General features: G+C 34.1%; 1 pseudogene; it reads right to left on the reverse strand.

Annotated features, from left to right (window-relative positions):
• Nucleotides 1-12622, reverse strand: part of LOC118636083 — a 51001-nt pseudogene extending 38379 nt beyond the window's left edge.
• Between the last annotated feature and the right edge of the window lie 1944 nt (nucleotides 12623-14566).

Genomic DNA, 14566 nt, shown 5'->3' on the forward strand with positions numbered 1-14566 from the left:
CTGACGGACTTGTTTCACTTAGCATAATACCCTCTAGGTCCATCCATGCTGTCACAAATGCTAAGATTTTATTTATTTTAATGGCCGAGTAACATTCCATTGTTATATGTAATTTTTTATCCACTCATCAGATGACTGGCACTTGTTTTGCTTCCATATCTTGCCTATTGAAAATAATGCCACAGTGAACATAGGGGTGCATATATTCTTTCAAATTAGCTTTTTGGGTTCCTTTAGATATATATGCAGGGGAATCTCCATACTGTTTTCCACAGTGGCAACACTGCATTCCTACCAACAGTGCACGAGAGATCCCTCTTCTCCACATCCTCACCAATACCTGTTGTTTGTTGATTGATTTGTATGGAGTTTAAAGTGAACAAAAATAATTGTTTATGAGATAGAAAATTGGTTACCACTTGGAGTATAGACTGTGAAGGAGCATGAAAGGACCATATGCGATACTGGAAACTTTTCATATTCTTACTTGTGTTGTGATCATGCAAATATATATACCCAAATATACATATATTCATCAAGTTATATATTTATAATTAGCACACTTGTATTTTATTTATTATAAAATAAATAAATAAATTTCTTAAAAATAACCTGTGATGGGTAGAAAAATCATTAAACCTGCCATTTATCTTTATAAGCTTTGGCAGTTAAATAATATTAATTTTGTCAACTGAAGAAAAGATGGACTAAGTTATTGGACAATGATAACACAAAATGTGAAAGAGAGGAGATTGGAGTATAGAATTTTAAGGTCATTGTGTTGATCAGAAGATAAGGTATTAATTAAACAGATTAGTTCTGCTATATATGTTACAATTTTTAGGTTAAAGCTATATAAACATAATGTGTAATATCTTTACTAATAGAGTGGGAAACAGGGATAACAAAGAAAATGTGTTCTAATAGAATGCAAGGAAGTCAGGAAAGGAGCCAAAAGAAATATGATACATAGAAGACAAAATAAGATAGAAGAATAAGTCCAAATGTATCATAATCACAATAACTACAAAAGGATAAAAAGTATTTGTTAAAAGACAGAAACTCTCAGATGGGTGCTATTCCCACCAATGTTGAAGGATTCCTTTCTATGACTTAGAAATGATTAGATTATTTGAAACACACTAGTATTTTTATGTAATGTATATTCTGTGACCTAAATAAATAACAGATTATATAGCAACAATTATATTTTCTTCTCTTGTAGTCTGATCTCAACAATGAAATGGAATCTGATATAATAGATGTGGTAAGTAGCCTTTAAAATCTTGTTTTATAAAATATTTCACATATACAATATACTTTTTGATGTTTGAATACTAAATAATTATATATATTTCAGTACTCTGTATTAATGTATAGAGACATATAAATATATAATGAATGTTTAAAGCATAGAATAGTGTTTTTTTTTCTGTCACACAAATGAAATAGTTTGAAAAAAGGGAAAAAATTAAATGTTTCTTACAGAAGATATTCTAAAATGTGAGACAGAAATAAACCATAAATTCATTGAAAAGGTATAATTTACAATGAGCAAACATGAGCAGTATCTTTGTAGTGTATTCTAAAACAAAAACAAAAATAGTTCCTTTATTCACATTACTGATTCAGAACACTCTTCCCCTGAGAAATAATTTGCTTGTGTGTAGCTTTCTCTGGGCAGACTATAACTGCACTTTGGAGTTTTTAATTATTCAAGAGACAGACCTTGATACACTTAATAAGACAGAGTTTTTTTTTAATTATGTACATCAAATATTGGTGTAGAGAAATTTATCTTCATAAAATACCACTGTTGGGGAATATTTTTTCTCTATAATTTCCAACAAAAGACACCTCGAACCCATACCATTTCTCTTGGGTACTTCTGTTTGTTCTTCCTTTAAAAAATCTTATAGCACTCTTCAGAATTACAGATCGCCTAAAATATTTTAGATGTGTGTGAAACAATTAGAATTAATTAAATATATTTCTTCCTTTCTAGACAAATCTAGTATCCATTTGAGGAAGTTTAAAAAACTCAAACACTCCTATAACTGTAATTGGTTTAAGAGTAGTGTTTTAGCTTCTTTTTGTTTTGTTTTGTCCACTGTCTAACAATTGTTTCATGCCAAAAGAAAGTGTCTAATACTAATTTCATTTTTTATATACTATCTGGAACCAAAGAGAAAATCCCTCTGTCTTAGAAACTACTTTCTTTTACAATTTGCTAATGTTTCAGTGTCTTTTTTACGTTAAGACTTATTCCTTGTCAGAATGAAAATTTCCCTGTAGGACATACATTGTTAAGCAAGTTCATGCTTTCTTTTTCTTTTAAATGTTAAAGTAGAGTTTACATTCAATATTATTTACATTAATATTATTTACATTCAATAATATAACTTGGCCATAGAAAAGAAGGAAATCTTACCATGTGGGAAAGCATGGTTGAATCTACAGAATATTATGCTAAGTGAAATAAGTCAGTTAGAGAAAGACCAATACTATATAATTTCTCTTGGATATGGAATCTAAAGAGCAAATCAAATGAACAAACAAAACAGAAACAGACTCATAGATACAGAGAAGAGACTGATGGTTTCCACAGGGGAGGGTGGTTGGAAGACTGGGTGGAGAAGGTGAAGGGATTGAGAAGTACAGATTGGTAGTTACAAAATAGCCATGGGGACTTCCGGTAAAGATGGCGCGTAGGTAAACGCGGTATCGCGTCCTCCCACAACCACATCAAAGTTACAACTAAACTACAGAACAGCCATCATTCAAAACCGCCTGAAATCAAGCTGAATGGAAGTCCTACAACAACGAAATTAAATCAGCAGCCACATCCAGACTGGTAGGAGGGGCGGCGGCAGGTTGGTCCCACACCCAAGTGTGGCGGATAAAAATCAGGAGGCTCCCGCGGCTGGGAAGGTCCTTCCTGAGGACTGAGGGGTCCCCGTCCCACACCAGGTGCCCCGCTCAGGGTTCCAGTGCCAGGAAGAGAAGTCCCCATAACTTCTGGCTGGAAAAACCAGCGGGAACTGAGGCTCAGGGAAGCTGAAGCGGCTGGAGCCCCAGGCAGCTCCCTAAAGGGCCCACGCACGGACTTATCGGACTCTCTCCCTCTAAGCTTGGAGGAGAGGCAGCTCGAGGGGCACCAGAGACATACAGGGAAGAACTGAGCTGTTTGGCACTGGAGCGAGGGCTAGAGAGGGGGCTTTCTTGGGGACAAACGTTTTGTAAGAGGCCTTTGTTCCTTTGGTGAGCCCTTCCCCGGGGCGGCAGATAGTCGCCATGTCTGGGACTCCAGCAACCTGGCTCACACTGGTAGCCCCGCCCTCTGACTCCCTGAGGCCCCGCCCCGCCCCACCCAACTTCCAAGCCCACCCAAGCTGTTGCCACTTGCATAACCATAGGATTGGCCAGCCTTGGATCCTGCTTCAGGTTTTCCTAAATTCTTTCAAACGAGCAGCATCGGGTCTCAGCTAGCCCCATACCTCTCATTAAGTAATACACTGAAACAAATACAGGGAGGCAGCCAAAATGAGGAGACAAAGAAACAGGTCCCAAATGAAAGAACAGAACAAAACCCCAATAAAAAAACTAAGCGAAATGGAGATAAGCAACCTAACAGATACTGAGTTCAAAATACTGCTTATAAGGATGCTCAATGAACTTAGTGAGAACCTCAGTGAACTTAGGGAGGGCCTCAAGAGCATAAAAAAGGACCAGTTAGAAATCATGGATGCACAGTTAGAATTGAAGGAGGCATTAATTGAAATAAAGAATAATGTACACAGCTTCAATAATAGAGTATGTAAATCCAAGGAGCAAACCATCGATTTGGAATATAAGGAAGCAAAAAATCCCCAATCAGAACAGCAAAAAGAAAAAAAGAATCCACAAAAATGAGGATAGTGTAAGGAGCCTCTGGGACAACTTCAAGCGTGCCAACACTCGCATCTTGGGGGTGCCAGAAGGAGAAGAGCGAGGACAAGAAATTGAAAACCTGTTTGAAATAATAATGGCAGAACACTTTCCTAACTTGGTGAAGGAAACAGACATACAAGTCCAGGAAGCACAGAGAGTCCCAAACAAGATGAACCCCAAGAGGCCCACACCAAGACACATCATCATCAAAATGCAAAAGGTTCAAGACAAAGAGAGAATCTTAAAAGCAGCAAGAGAAAGGCAGCTAGTTACCTACAAGGGAGTTCCCATTAGGCTGTCAGCTGATTTTTCAAAAGAAACTTTGCAGGTGAGAAGGGAGTGGCAAGAAATATTCAGAGTGATGAAAACCAAGAACCTACAACCAAAATTACTCTATCCTGCAAAGCTGTCATTTAGAATTGATGGACATATAAAAACTTTCCCAGACAAAAAAAAGTTAAAGGAGTTCATCACTACCAAACCATTATTATATGAAATGATGAAGGGTCTTTTTGAAGAAAAAGATAAAATGTATGAACAAACAAAATGGCAATGAATACATATCTATCAACAATGCAATCTACAAACAAAATGAACAGGTAGAACAGAAACATTCTCATAGATACAGAGAACATTTTGTTGGTTGCCAGTTGGGAGGGGGGTTGGGGGAATGGGTGAAAAAGGTGAAGGGATTAAGAAGCACAAATTCATTGCTAGACTGACAAACCTCAAAGGGAAAGGGGTTGGGGGGGTGGGAAGAAATAAACCAAAGAACTTATATGCATAACCAATGGACACAGACAATAGTGTGGGAAAAGGTGGGAGGGGGGCGGGAGTGGGGAGGAGGGGATCAATGGGGGAAAAATGTGGAACATCTGTAATACATTTTACATCCAACAATAAAGATTTGAAAAAACAAAACAAAACAAACAAACAAACAAACAAAAACAAAATAACCATGGGGATGTAAAGTATAGACAGGAAATATAGTTTGTGCTTTCTTTTTAAGTACAAGAACGTTTTTTGAGTTCTTTCTAAAAAAAAGATTTTGATAAGGGCAAGTTGAAATAAAGCCTGAGGACATTCAATTCATACAAGGAGAACTGGAGAAGAAAGGAACAGGAGGAAAATAGGCTACTTTGACAGTTTTCCTAGGGAGTAGGAGACTTTGCTCTTGAAGCATTTGTTGTAGTTAAATATAAATTGGAGTTAACTTCAGTAGCCAACTAGGAACTATCAAAGGTATAGTTAAAAATGAAGTGGCTGTGCATTCTGTATCTGCCATAAATCATCACATCTGTCTCATTAGCACCTCAGAGGAGGTCTTGTGTTTGAGATTATCCTATTTTAGAAATCATGAAAAAAAGACTATTTCATCACATTTTTTATTGTTTTGTAGACTTGAAGGTTGCAATGACTATATTTTATATAAATTGAACACATTTTGAGATTTCTGATATATATTACTTTTTAAGTATAGATAAATAAATTTTAAATGTTTTTTTCTCACTGATAATTTAATAAACATACATTATCTGTTAACTAATATTTTATTTTCACCCTGTTGTCTCCAAACATTCTTTGCCCTCCCCTTCCATTTTATTTTCCTTTGTTCTTAAAATTTTCTCTTCCTAACTATTTCTATTTTCTTTTACTGTTTCTCTCTCTCACTGCTCCATATGGGACCTGAAAGTAAAGTACTGATGTGAAATACAGGAAATGTTCATAAAGTTTAAGAATGTATATAATGTTAAAATATTTCAATCTTTAGAAACTAATTTAAAAACCACCTAATAGCTAAAGGATTTTTATGTGTCTCTGTCCACACTGCTTAGCATTAACAGTTATAGCTATATCTCCTTTCTAAGACATGCTTCTTCATCAGAAAGTATATTGACATTAAAATGATATGTGGACATGCTGAAGAAAGGAAAATGTATTCTTGTCTTTCTTATAGGGTAATCTGTTTTAAGACTTCCTTAGCACCTGATACTTGATACAAATATTGGATTCTCCTCAGAATATCAAAAATTGCTTATGTATTGACTCAGAGTTCAGCTCTGGGATCCATGTTTGGGCATACCTCAAGTAAAATGAATATCATCCTCCTCATCATATATTCTTAAACTTAGAAAACACTTTAGTTTTGATCCAACCATCTATTCTAGTATTTGAATAACCTCATATATTAAACTGGACCTAACATATGCCAAATGCTGTGTTTGTTGCTTAACATTCATTTCATTTCATTCTATTCTCATAATCCCTGTGATGTGAAGTACATTTTACAGATAAGGAAACTGAGGCTGATAGACTCTAAGTCACTTGCTCAAGATCACACAACTAATTAGTTGCACATATAGGATTTGGATTCAGGATATTGTAATACCAAAACCCATGTTATTTTTTATACCACCTGTCTGTATAGCATATGCTTATATACCTGCAGTTCTATTTACCTGGGAAGTTTATCATAGACAGCTCTCAGTTTTGGAAGGTCCTCTCTTAGAATGACATAAAACCTGCCATTGTATTGTGTCCCTCCATCAATTCTTAGTTCAGCTCCCAGATGTTGACAGAACTAATTTAATTATTCTTACACATGACTGCTTTTCATATATTTCAATACAGAGATATTATCTTCCTCAGATAAACATTCTCAGTTACCTTTACCATTATGGTTGCTCTGTTGTGAATATGGTACAAGGTATCCATGACCCTCTTTCATGACATACTCAGAACTATAACAGCCAGTAGAGGGCATTAGTCTGTCACTTCTTTGTTCCAAATGCTATATTTTTTTTAATGCTGCTTAAGATGGAATTCATTGTTTTATTGCTTTGTCTTGACATCCCTCATCACAAGCTGACAAAGCTTGTGTTGCTTCCTCAAATAATAAAATAGAATATATTTTCATAACATTTACTAAATGCAGACACTTTTCTGTTTTACATATGTGACCATTTAATGTAACTGAAATTCTTTAGTCATTTTCTCATAGCCACTGTAAATTTTCCCTGTCACATACTTTCGTATTTGTTTTTTAAAAGTTTTACATTTGGCCCAATTAAGTTTCATCGTCAACACTTATCCAGCACCTTTACAACTCTAATTCATTCATTCAGTTGATATTTACTGAACACACATTTGTGTTATGTACTGTTCAATATACTAAGTACAAAATAGATACATATCCCTGTCCTCATTAAATTTGAATCAACAAGTAAATAAATGAAATACATAGTATATCAGATGGTTATAAGTTTTATAGAGAAAAATAAAGTGAGGAGATAGGATCAAATACTGACAAGCAAGGTTAGATGTAAGGGAAGGCCTCAATGAAAAGGTGAATTAGGCAAGAACCTGAAGAACATGAGGGATCAGGCCTTGAACCATGTAGTTACCTGGGAGAAGTGTGTTTCAAGTGGAGGGCATAAAAAGTAAAGGATATGAGGGAGGGGCATGTCTGGTGTACAGTATTCCAAGAATAACCAGAAGGCTAATGTGGCTGGAGTGAGATGTCAAGGGGAGGTGGAATGGGGAGTATAATAAATAAAGCTGAGGTTTAAGAGCAAATGATTGGGTGGCAGATTATATAGGTAGTGGGCCACTGTACAGACTTAAGTTTTTTCCCCTTAACATTTGATTTTTTTAAATTTTCAAATATACAGGAAAGTTGAAAGAATTATACAGTTAAACACCCATCTCCATACCTCCTAGATTCGACATATAACATTTCACTGTATTTGCTTTGTCAAACATTCATCATCTATCCATCCCTCTAGCTTCCCACCAATTCATCTTATTTTTTATGATGCACTGCCAGGTAAGTTGCAGAAATCAGTACACTTTGCCCCAAATGCTTCAACATACATACTGTTATTATTAATAGACCTTCAGTACTGGTTTTCAGTTCAGTTTTACAGATAAAATTTACAAAAATGAAATATAAAAATCTTAAGCATGTCCTTCTGTGAGTTTTGACAAATACAAATACCTGTTTAATCCAAACCCCAGTGAAGATATAGACCATTACCCTCACCCAGGAATTTCACTCCTGTTCATTTCGAGTCATACCTGATATCTCTCACCTGCTTTCCCACCCCCCACTAGGAGGTCACCACAGTTCTGATTTTCTTCTGTCTCACATTCATTATGAGAATTCTAAAAAATTATATAAATAAAATTATACACTATGTGCTGTTTTGTGTAAGGACTTTCTCACTCAACATATTTTATATCAGTTGATTTTTCTTTTTATATTGTTATGTAGTATTCTATTGTATAAATATACCACAATTTATCTTTCCTGCTGTTGATGGAGGTTCCTATTATTTCCAGTTTAAGGTTGTTATGAATAAAGTTTCTATCAGTATATTTCATGGAAGGATTTTTTAAGAAACTATTTTTAGAGCAGTTTTAGGTTTGCAGCAAAATTGAGAGGAAGATACTGAAATTTCCCATATACTTCATACCCCCACACATGCATAGCCAACCCTACTATCAGTGACCCCCACCACAGTGGTACATTAATTATCATTGATGAACCTACAGTGACATATCTGAATCATCCAAAGTCCACAGTTTATATTATGGGCTTGTACTTGCTGTTCTGCGTTCTGTGGGTTTGAACAAATGTACAATGACATATATCCATTATCATAGTATTATAGAGTATTTTCACTGCCCTAAAAATCCATTGTTTTCTGTGAATATTTTTTAGCTGTTTTGTAGACATGTGTTTTTATTTCTCCCTGCAAATAGCTAGGAATGAGATTCCTGGGGAAGATGCATGTTTAGCTTTATAGGAAACTTCCAGAACTTTTTCCAAAGTAATTATATCATTTTATACTACAATAAAAATGTACAGCCCTAGCCAGTTTGGCTCAGCAGTTAGAGCATCAGCCTGTGGACCAGAGAGTCCTGGGTTTGGTTCCCACTAGAGGCACGTACCTCAGTTGCAGTTTGTCCCCAACCCCGGCTGGGGTCGTCTGGGTGGCAATTAGTCGATGTGTCTCTCTCATATCGATGTCTCTCTTGCTCTTCCTTCCTCTCTCTCTCCCTCCCGCTCTATCTGCAAAAATGTCTTCAGGTGAGGATAAAAAAAAATGTACAAAATTTTCAATTGGTCCACATCCTCAAAAAGCATTGGTATTCTCAGACTTTTCAATTTTAGCCTTTCTGGTGGGTGTACAGTGATATCTTATTGTACCTTTTATTTGCATTTTGGTGTTAACACATTTTGTTAAGTACTTTCAAACATGCTTTTATTTTTTTGCAATTTCATATATCACTTTTGTGTGTATAGTATCTGCTCAAAACTTTTGCCCATTTTCTAAAAAAAAATAGTTGTTTGTGTTTTTGTTATTGAGTTATTGGAATTCTTTATGTAACCTGGATACCAGTCTTTTGTCAGACATTTAATTTAGGAGTATGTTCTCCCAGTGTAGGTTTGCATATTCATTGACTCAATGGAGTCTTTTGTTGAGCAATAGTTTTTAATTTTGATGAAGTCTAATGTGTCGGTTCTTTTTGTGTTATGTCTAGAAAAACTGCCTACCCCGAGTTGTAAAGATACTCTTTTATGTTTTCTTCTAGATGCTTTGTCATTTTAGTTCTTACATTTAGATTCAGGATCCATTTCAAAATAATTTTCTTGTATGGTTTAATGTAGGGGTTACAGATTGTTGTATGTTCCATGGATATTAAGTTGTTCTAGTACCATTATGGAAAAGAGTTTGCTTTTTTGATTGAATTGTTTTGGCGTCTTTATGAAACATTTAATGACGGTATAAATGAAAGTCTGTTTCTGGACAGTATATTATTTCATTACCTATTAGTAAGTTTTAATGCCCTCCTAGTACCACACTATTTTTATTACTAAAGATTTATATTAAGTACTGAAGTCCGATAGTGAACAAAATGTCTACCCCTAAAATTACATACTTGAATTCAAATATTAAATCTTTAGAAGGACCCAGATGAAACCATGCATGTTAAACCATTGTACAGTGCATGGTGATGCATTAACACACTATTTCCTGCAGACATATCAGTACTATTTAGACAAGATTTTTCTTATTTTATTTGTGTGTTTGGACTTCAAGTAGAATGGAGCAGAGCAGGAGGCAGGAGGCAGGTGTAGCCTGAAGCTAATCCTGGGGTTCTAGTCTATTTTATAATAGTGCCTAGTTTGAAAACAACCATTGTGGAACAAAACAAAAAACCATGAGGTGGGGTTTCTACCAAAACTGGAAAGTCCTTTCCCCCCTTGACTCTATAATTTCTCACGTTCTTTTCTCTGAAGTGCATCAAAGGGCGTGGTGGGTGAGGAAGGAGCTTATTGCTCTTTAATTATCATCAAAGTATACAACCTATAGTATTTGCAGGGTAAATAAATTATGAATTCCCAAAGAACTTCTGTGTATGCATCAATATTTCTAAAAGCTAAAAACCTAGTGATTATATGACTGGCGTTTTGTAGGTGGTATCTGGTATTTTTTAAATTTATATAATTCAGGTTATCCAATCTCCTTAATGCTGTATGACCTAAGTAAATGCTATGCTTTGATTATATTTAATCAGTAACAATATTTCTTTTTCCAAAGTCTTTCTCAATAGTAAACAAATAATCTATCTTTCTTATTGGAAGAGGTAGTAGCCACATCTGCACCATGAATCAGGTGAAAATGCAGCTGAACGATAACTTCTCAGAAAATTTGTGTGACTTGGAACAAGAAAGAAGCAAGAACAAAAAGGATAATTAATGTTCACTTTTTGTTTGAGAATAATTTGAGTAATTCCAAGTAAAGGTCAGATTCTAATGAAAAGCAGAATAACAGAAAATGTACATATTAATTCTCAAAAGCTGCGTTGATAATGCCTTACTTAGAGATAATAACAATGAATCATTATATAGCTCTTACCACATGACACACACTATTCTAATCACTGTCCACATACATTTACTTATTTAATTCTGACAATAGTTCTGTGAGATTCATGCTTATGATTATTTCCATTTTAAGGATGGAAGTTGTGAGGTACAGAGAGATTAACTTGTTTAAAGTCACACTGCCAGTTATTTTGGAACTGAGTCTATCTTCAGAGTCTATGCTTTTAGCCACTATGTTCTACTTTCCTCTTTATCTATAGCAATCATACTCATTAGATTCATTTACATTTTAAAGATTAGTCTGATTGTTAGTTTGGCATTTGTTTTACTTCGTAACCCAAAGTGATGTGATATCCTTTATCTAAATCAGAAAATGTTAGATTTGAGAGAATCTATATGAATATGGAGGAACAATTAGAGTGAAATATAGAAAGGAAAAATATTGCTACAGTGGGTAGAGATTTTTAGCAATTAGAAGATGATATCAAAGTATGTGTCTTCCCAGGTTTTTTTAAATATTTATACTTCAGCAGATGCTAACTTATTAAAGTGGTTTAGTTCATGAAAGCTTTAAGAGAATAAAACACTGGAAAATGGATTTTTACTTAAAATGAGCAATGTGCTATTTCATGGAATTTTGCAATAAAGTACTCTTTTAAGTCAATTAGTTTTTTAGTTTAAAGTGTACTTTTATGTTTGATTAGAAGTATGTGCTAAAATTGCACCTTCAGAATTATGTTAAAAGTAACAAAAAGCAGTACACTATTTTCAGTGCTCAATGGGTACTATTAGCACATAATGTTATTCAGTGATTTTTCAAATGTTTGCAAGAAGATTGGAATGCAACTGATTTCCTTATGCATTTAATTGACTTAGTGATCAGATGAATTTAAAACCACTGAAGATTTTAATGTCAGTAATGTGACATGTTTGTGGCACATAGTAAGTGGTGATGCCTTTAGAAATTAAGATGCAATCTGAGTGACATGTTTAATAAATCAGGATCACCATAGAAGGAAATATAATTGTACCAGTAGCATCTTATATCTGAAATTAATAGATTTTATGTAATGGAAAAATTAAATATCTTTGTGCAGTATTTATTTTTTTAATTTTTTTTTCTTTATTGATTTTTAGAGAGAGAAGAAGGGAGAGGGAGAAAGAGATAGAAACATCGATGAGAGAGAACACTGACTGGCTGCCTCCTGCACGCCCCCCACTGGGGATCGGGCCCACAACCTGGGCATGTGCCCTGACCGGAAATCGAACCAGAGACCTCTTGGTGCATGGGTCAATGCTCAACCACTGAGCAACACTGGCTGAGCAGTGCAATATTTAAAGGTTGTTGTTATGAGAGGCAATGTATAGCTTCATTTTAATTTATCTTTTCTTTTATATTTTTTTACACATGAACAGAAATGATCTTTTATTATTTTTTAAATTTTTGTTTTAACAGTTTTATTGAGATATAGAACACATATAAAATTTAACTATTTGAAGTGTAACATTTAGTGGAATTTAGTATATTCACAGAACTATGCAACAATGTAGTTTTAAAACATTATCACCCCAAAATGAAACATCATAACTAATATGTGGCAACATAGCATATACTGTTTTATGATAATTTTGTGAGTCGCTTCCTTTATTCAGCATAGTGTTTCCAAGGTTCATTCATGTTGTTGTATGAATTAACTCTTTCTTTTTATTGCTAAATAGTACTCCATTGTATGAAGTACAGACATACCTCATTTTCTTTTTCCGTCCATCCGTTGATGGATATTCTGATATATGCATTAGCATATATTTTTAAAGGAACTAATGCCTCATTCTTAAAGTGATTAGGAAAGTAAGTTAAATAAATAACCTTATTAATGAAAATAATGCTACTTAGAAATTAATCGCATACATTTTCAGGAGGTTTAAACTGTGTTATATACTTTTAAACATTTATTTTTATACTTTATCTTTGCAAACAAATGATGGCATTGCATTAAAGAACAGGTCATATGGAATACATTTTATTGCTAATATCTTAATACCTCATTAGTATATTGTAGATTATAATTTGCAAGCACTATAAAACACACACAGACATATATATATATATATATAGTCTTATTTAATAATCATAACAACCCTAGTCAATATTATTATAATCATATAAGTTGAGTGATTTGACAGAGATACAACTTTATTTTAATTTCTAAAATTTTTGAAAGAAGTGAATATATATTTTATATTTTTTAAATTTTTATTGTTGAAAGTATTATGGATACCCCTCTTTTTTCCCTTTGACCCCCTCCTCCCCACTCTCACTGCGCTCCTGCTTTCCCCAAACTATTGTCTGTGTCCATTGGTTATGCACATATGCATATAAGTTCTTTGGTTTATCTTTATTGTTGAAAGTATTTTTAAGTTACATTTTACATTCACTATTATTTTTTTTTATTAGTTTCAGCTGTACAGCATAGTGGTTAGACAATTATATACTTTAAAAACTATTCTTCCTGATATTTCCATTGCCCAACTGGCACATACATAGATATTATAATATTACTGACTATATTTCCTATGCTGTATGTTACATGCCCATGACTATATTGTAACTACAATCTGTACTTCTCATTCCCTTTACCTCTTTCATAGACCCCCCCCAACCCACCTCCTTTCTGGCAATCATCAGTCCCCTCTCTGTATCTATAAGTCTGTTTCTGTTTTGTTTGTTTATATTGTTATTTAGATTCCACTGAGCATAATATTCTCTAGGTTAGTCTGTGCTGTCACAAATGGTAAGATTTTATTCTTTTATATCACCCAATACTATTCCATTATACATGTGTATCACCACTTTTTTATCCACTCATCTATCAATGGACACTTAGATTGCTTCTATACCTTGGTTATTGTAAATAACACTGCAAGGAACATAGGGGTGAATATATTCTTTTGAATTAGTGTTTTGGGTTCCTTTGGATATATACCCAGAAGTGGAACCACAGGGTCAAAAGACAGTTCTATTTTTAATTTTTTGAGGAAACTCTATGCTGTTTTCCACAGTGACTCCACCAATCTACATTCCTACCAACACTGCAGGAGGATTTCATTTTCTTCACATTCTCACCAACACTTATTGTTTGTTGATTGTTTTATGATAGCCATTCTGACATTTGTGAGGTGATATCTCATTGATTTTAATTTGCATTTAACATATGATTAGATACATTGAGCATCTTCTCATATGTTTATTGTCCATCTATAGGTCCTCTTTAGAGAACTACTATTTGGGTTCTCTGCCCAATTTAATTGGATTCTTTGTTTCTTTTGGGGAGGTGTTGAGTTGTATGAGTTCTTTATTTATTTTAGATAATAACCCCTTATCAGATATATTATTGATAAATATGTTCTGTGCAGTGGGGCATCTTTCATTTTGTTCATGATTTTCTTTGCTGTGCAAAAACATTTTAGTTTGATGTAGTCCATTTGTTTGTTTCTTTTTCTTGCCCAAGGAGATATATAAAAAAAATATTACTAAGGGAGATGTTCAAGTATTTACTGCCTATGTTTTCTTATATGATTTTTATGGTATCTAGTCTTACATTTAGTCTTTAATTCATTTTGTGTTTATTCCTGTATGTGGTGTAAGAAGGTTGTCTAGTTTCATTTTTTTTTTTTTTTTTTTTGCACAGATCTGCCAAAATTTTCCAACACTATTCATTAAGTAGACTGTCTTTATTCCTT

Source organism: Molossus molossus, unplaced genomic scaffold, assembly GCF_014108415.1.
Source record: "Molossus molossus isolate mMolMol1 unplaced genomic scaffold, mMolMol1.p scaffold_m16_p_2, whole genome shotgun sequence".
Taxonomy (NCBI): Eukaryota; Metazoa; Chordata; class Mammalia; order Chiroptera; family Molossidae; genus Molossus; species Molossus molossus.